Genomic DNA, 5,988 nt, shown 5'->3' on the forward strand with positions numbered 1-5,988 from the left:
CCCCCCCTTTGGTCCTTTATATACTGAGGCAGAGGCACCCCAGAAACACACAAGTTGATCCACGTGATCTATTCCTTAGCCGTGTGTGGTGCCCCCTGCCACCATATTCCTCGATAATACTATAGCGGAGTTTAGGCGAAGCCCTGCTGCTGTAGTGCATCAAGATCGTCACCACGCCGTCGTGCTGACGGAACTCTTCCCCGACACTTTGCTGGATCGGAGTCCGGGGATCGTCATCGAGCTGAACGTGTGCTCGAACTCGGAGGTGCCGTAGTTTCGGTGCTTGATCGGTTGGATCGTGAAGACGTACGACTACTTCCTCTACGTTGCGTCAACGATTCCGCAGTCGGTCTGCGTGGGTACATAGACAACACTCTCCCCTCTCGTTGCTATGCATCACATGATCTTGTGTGTGCGTAGGAAATTTTTTGAAATTACTACGAAACCCAACAGTGGCATCCGAGCCTAGGTTTTATGGTTTGATGTCATTTGCACGAGTAGAACACAAGTGAGTTGTGGGCGATATAAGTCATACTGCCTACCAGCATTCCATACTTGGTTTGGCGGTATTGTTGGACGAGATGACCCGGACCAACATTACGCGTACGCTTACGCGAGACCGGTTCCCCCGACGTGCTTTGCACACAGGTGGCTTTCGGGCGACTGTCTCTCCAACTTTACTTGAACCAAGTGTGACTACGCTCGGTCCTTGCGAAGCTTAAAACGGAGTCTATTTGACAAACTATCGTTGTGGTTTTGATGCGTAGGTGAGATTGGTTCTTGCTTAAGCCCGTAGCAGCCACGTAAAACTTGCAACAACAAAGTAGAGGACGTCTAACTTGTTTTTGCAGGGCATGTTGTGATGTGATATGGTCAAGGCATGATGCTGAATTTTATTGTATGAGATGATCATGTTTTGTAACCAAGTTATCGGCAACTGGCAGGAGCCATATGGTTGTCGCTTTATTGTATGCAATGCAATCGCGATGTAATGCTTTACTTTATTACTAAAACGGTAGTGATAGTCGTGGAAGCATAAGATTGGCGAGACGACAACGATGCTACGATGGAGATCAAGGTGTCGCGCCGGTGACGATGGTGATCATGACGATGCTTCGGAGATGGAGATCACAAGCACAAGATGATGATGGCCATATCATATCACTTATATTGATTGCATGTGATGTTTATCTTTTTGTACATCTTATCTTGCTTTGATTGACGGTAGCATTATAAGATGATCTCTCACTAAATTATCAAGAAGTGTTCTCCCTGAGTATGCACCGTTGCCAAAGTTCATCATGCCCAGACACCATGTGATGATCGGGTGTGATAAGCTCTACGTCCAGGTACAACGGGTGCAAGCCAGTTTTGCACACACAGAATACTCAGGTTAAACTTGACGAGCCTAGCATATGCAGATATGGCCTCGGAACACGGAGACCGAAAGGTCGAGCGTGAATCATATAGTAGATATGATCAACATAGTGATGTTCACCAATGAAACTACTCCATCTCACGTGATGATCGGACATGGTTTAGTTGATTTGGATCATGTAATCACTTAGAGGATTAGAGGGATGTCTATCTAAGTGGGAGTTCTTAAGTAATATGATTAATTGAACTTAAATTTATCATGAACTTAGTCCTGGTAGTATTTTGCAAATTATGTTGTAGATCAATAGCTCACATTGTTGCTTCCCTGTGTTTATTTTGATATGTTCCTAGAGAAAATTGTGTTGAAAGATGTTAGTAGCAATGATGCGGATTGGATCCGTGATCTGAGGTTTATCCTCATTGCTGCACAGAAGAATTATGTCCTTGATGCACCGCTAGGTGACAGACCTATTGCAGGAGCAGATACAGACGTTATGAACGTTTGGCTAGCTCAATATGATGACTACTTGATAGTTTAAGTGCACCATGCTTAACGGCTTAGAATCGGGACTTCAAAGACGTTTTGAACGTCATGGACCATATGAGATGTTCCAGGAGTTGAAGTTAATATTTCAAGCAAATACCCAAGTTGAGAGATATGAAGTCTCCAACAAGTTCTATAGCTAAAAGATGGAGGAGAATCGCTCAACTAGTGAGCATGTGCTCAGATTGTCTGGGTACTACAATCGCTTGAATCAAGTGGGAGTTAAATCTTCCAGATAAGATAGTGATTGACAGAATTCTCTAGTCACCATCACCAAGTTAGTAGAACTTCGTGATGAACTATAATATGCAAGGGATAACGGAAACAACTCCCAAGCTCTTCGTGATGCTGAAATCAACGAAGGTAGAAATCAAGAAAAACATCAAGCGTTGATGGTTGACAAGATCACTAGTTTCAAGAAAAGGGCAGAGGGAAGAAGGGGAACTTCAATAAGAACAGCAAGCAAGTTGCTGCTCAAGTGAAGAAGCCCAAGTCTGGTCCTAAGCCTAAGACTAAGTGCTTCTACTGCAAAGGGACTGGTCACTGGAAGCGGAACTACCCCAAGTGATTGGTGGATAAGAAGGATGGCAAAGTGAACATAAGTATATTTGATATACATGTTATTGATGTGTACTTTACTAGTGTTTATAGCAAACCCTCAGTATTTGATACTAGTTCAGTTGCTAAGATTAGTAACTCGAAATGGGAGTTGCAGAATAAACAGAGACTAGTTAAGGGTGAAGTGACGATGTGTGTTGGAAGTGGTTCCAAGATTGATATGATCATCATCGCACACTCCCTATAATTTCGAGATTAGTGTTGAACCTAAATAAGTGTTATTTGGTGTTTGCGTTGAGCATGAATATGATTTGATCATGTTTATTGTAATACGGTTATTCATTTAAGTAAGAGAATAAATTGTTGTTCTGTTTATATCAATAAAACCTTATATGGTTACACACCCAATGAAAATAGTTCGTTGGATCTCGATCGTAGTGATACACATAATCATAATATTGAAACCAAAAGATGCAAAGTTAATAATGATGGTGCAACTTATTTGTGGCACTGCCGTTTAGGTCATATTGGTGTAAAGCGCATGAAGAAACTCCATGCTGATGGGCTTTTGGAATCACTTGATTATGAATCAGTTGATGCTTGCGAACCATGCCTCATGGGCAAGATGGCTAAGACTCTGTTCTTCGGAACAATGGAGCGAGCAACAGATTTGTTGGAAATCATACATACTGATGTATGTGGTCCGATGAATATTGAGGCTCACGACAAGTATCATTATTTTCTGATCTTCACAGATGATTTGAGCAGATATGAGTATATCTACTTGATGAAACATAAGTCTGAAACATTTGAAAAGTTCAAAGAATTTCAGAGTGAAGTGAAAAATCATCATATCAAGAAAATAAAGTTTCTACGATCTGATCGTAGAGAAGAGTATTTGAGTTACGAGTTTGGCCTTCAGTTAAAAACAATGTGAAATAGTTTCACTACTCATGCCACCTGGAACACCACAATGTAATGGTGTGTCCGAACGTCATAACCGTACTTTATTGGATATAGTGCAATCCATGATGTATCTTACCGATCTACCACTATCGTTTTGGGGTTATGCATTAGAGACAGCTGCATTCACGTTAAATAGGGCACCATCAAAATCCGTTGAGACGACGCCTTATGAACTATGGTTTGGCAAGAAACCAAAGTTGTCGTTTCTTAAAGTTTGAGGTTGCAATGCTTATGTGAAAAAGTTTCAACCTGATAAGCTCAAACCCAAATCGGAGAAGTGTGTCTTCATAGGATACCCAAAAGAAAAATGTTGGGTAGACCTTCTATCACAGACCCGAAGGCAAATTCGTTGCTGAGAATTTATCCTTTCCAGAGAAGGAGTTTCTCTCGAAAGAAGTGAGTGGGAGGAAAGTAGAAAATTTGATAAGGTAATTGTACCTTCTCCCTTATTGGAAAGTAGTTCATCACAGAAATCTGTTCTTGTGACTACTACACCAATTAGTGAGGAAGCTAATGATGATGATCATGTAACTTCAGATCAAGTTACTACTGAATCTCGTAGGTAAACCAGAGTGAGATCCGCACCAGAGTGGTACGGTAATCCTGTTCTGGAAGTCATGTTACTAGACCATGACAAACTTGCGAACTATGAGGAAGCGATGATGAGCCCAGATTCCACGAAATGGTTTGAGGCCATGAAATCTGAGATATGATCCATGCATGAGAACAAAGTTTGGACTTTGGTTGACTTGCCCGTTGATCGGCAAGCAATTGAAAATAAATGGATCTTCAAGAGGAAGACGGACGCTGATAGTAGTGTTACTATCTATAAAGCTAGAATTGTCGCAAAAGGTTTTTGACAAGTTCAAGGTGTTGACTACGATGAGAGTTTCTCACTCGTATCTATGCTTGAGTCTGTCCGAATCATGTTAGTAATTGCCACATTTTATGAAATCTGGCAAATGGATAAACAAAACTGCATTCCTTAATGGATTTATTAAAGAAGAGTTGTATATGATGCAACCAGAAGGTTTTGTCAATCCTAAAGGTGCTAACAAAATATGCAAGCTCCAGCGATCCATCTATGGACTGGTGCAAGCATCTCGGAGATGGAATATACGCTTTGATAAGTTGATCAAAGCATATAGTTTTATACAGACTTGCGATGAAGACTGTATTTACAAGAAAGTGAGTGGGAGCACTACAACATTTCTGATAAGTATGTGTGAATGACATATTGTTGATCGGAAATAATGTAGAATTATTCTGTAAAGCATAAAGGAGTGTTTGAAAGGAGTTTTTCAAAAGAAAGACTTCGGTGAAGCTTCTTACATATTGAGCTTCAAGATCTATAGAGATAGATCAAGACGCTTGATAAGTTTTTTCAATGAGTACATACCTTGACAAGATTTTGAAGTAGTTCAAGAATGGAGCAGTCAAAGAAAAAGTTCTTGCCTGTATTACAAGGTGTGAAGTTGAGTAAGACTCAAAGCCCGACCACGGCAGAAGATAGAAAGAGAATGAAAGTCATTCCCTATGCCTCAGTCATAGGTTCTATAAAGTATGCCATGCTGTGTACCAGATCTATTGTATACCCTGCATTGATTTGGCAAGGGAGTACAATAGTGATCTAGGAGTAGATCACTGGACAGTGGTCAAGATTATCCTTAGTAGAATAAGGAAATATTTCTCAATTATGGAGGTAACAAAAGGTTCGTCGTAAAAGGTTACGTCGATGCAAGTTTTGACACGGATCTGGATGACTCTAAGTCTCGATCTAGATACATATTGAAAGTGGGAGCAATTAGCTAGAGTAGCTCCGTGCAGAGCATTGTAGACATAGAAAATTGCAAAATACATAACGGATCTGAATGTGAAAGACCGTTAACTAAGATTCTCTCACAAGCAAAACATGATCACACCTTAGTACTCTTTGGGTGTTAATCACATAGCGATGTGAACTAGATTACCGAATCTAGTAAACCCTTTGGGTGTTGGTCACATGACAATGTGAACTATAGGTGTTAATCACATGATGATGTGAACTATCGATGTTAATCACATGATGATGTGATCTAGATTATTGACTCTAGTGCAAGTGGGAGACTAAAGGAAATATGCCCTAGAGGCAATAATAAAGTTATTATTTATTTCCTTATATCATGATAAATGTTTATTATTCATGCTAGAATTGTATTAATCGGAAACACAATACATGTGTGAATACATAGACAAACAGAGTGTCACTAGTATGCCTCTACTTGACTAGCTCGTTAATCAAAGATGGTTATGTTTCCTAACCATGGACAAAAGAGTTGTTATTTGATTAACGAGATCACATCATTAGTTGAATGATCTGATTGACATGACCCATTCCATTAGCTTAGCACCTGATCGTTTAGTATGTTGCTATTGTTTTCTTCATGACTTATACTTGTTCCTATGACTACGAGATTATGCAACTCCCGTTTGCCGGAGGAACACTTTGGGTGCTACCAAACGTCACAACGTAACTGGGTGATTATAAAGGAGCATTACAGGTG

This window comes from Triticum dicoccoides, chromosome 4A (genome assembly GCF_002162155.2).
Source record: "Triticum dicoccoides isolate Atlit2015 ecotype Zavitan chromosome 4A, WEW_v2.0, whole genome shotgun sequence".
Lineage (NCBI taxonomy): Eukaryota > Viridiplantae > Streptophyta > Magnoliopsida > Poales > Poaceae > Triticum > Triticum dicoccoides.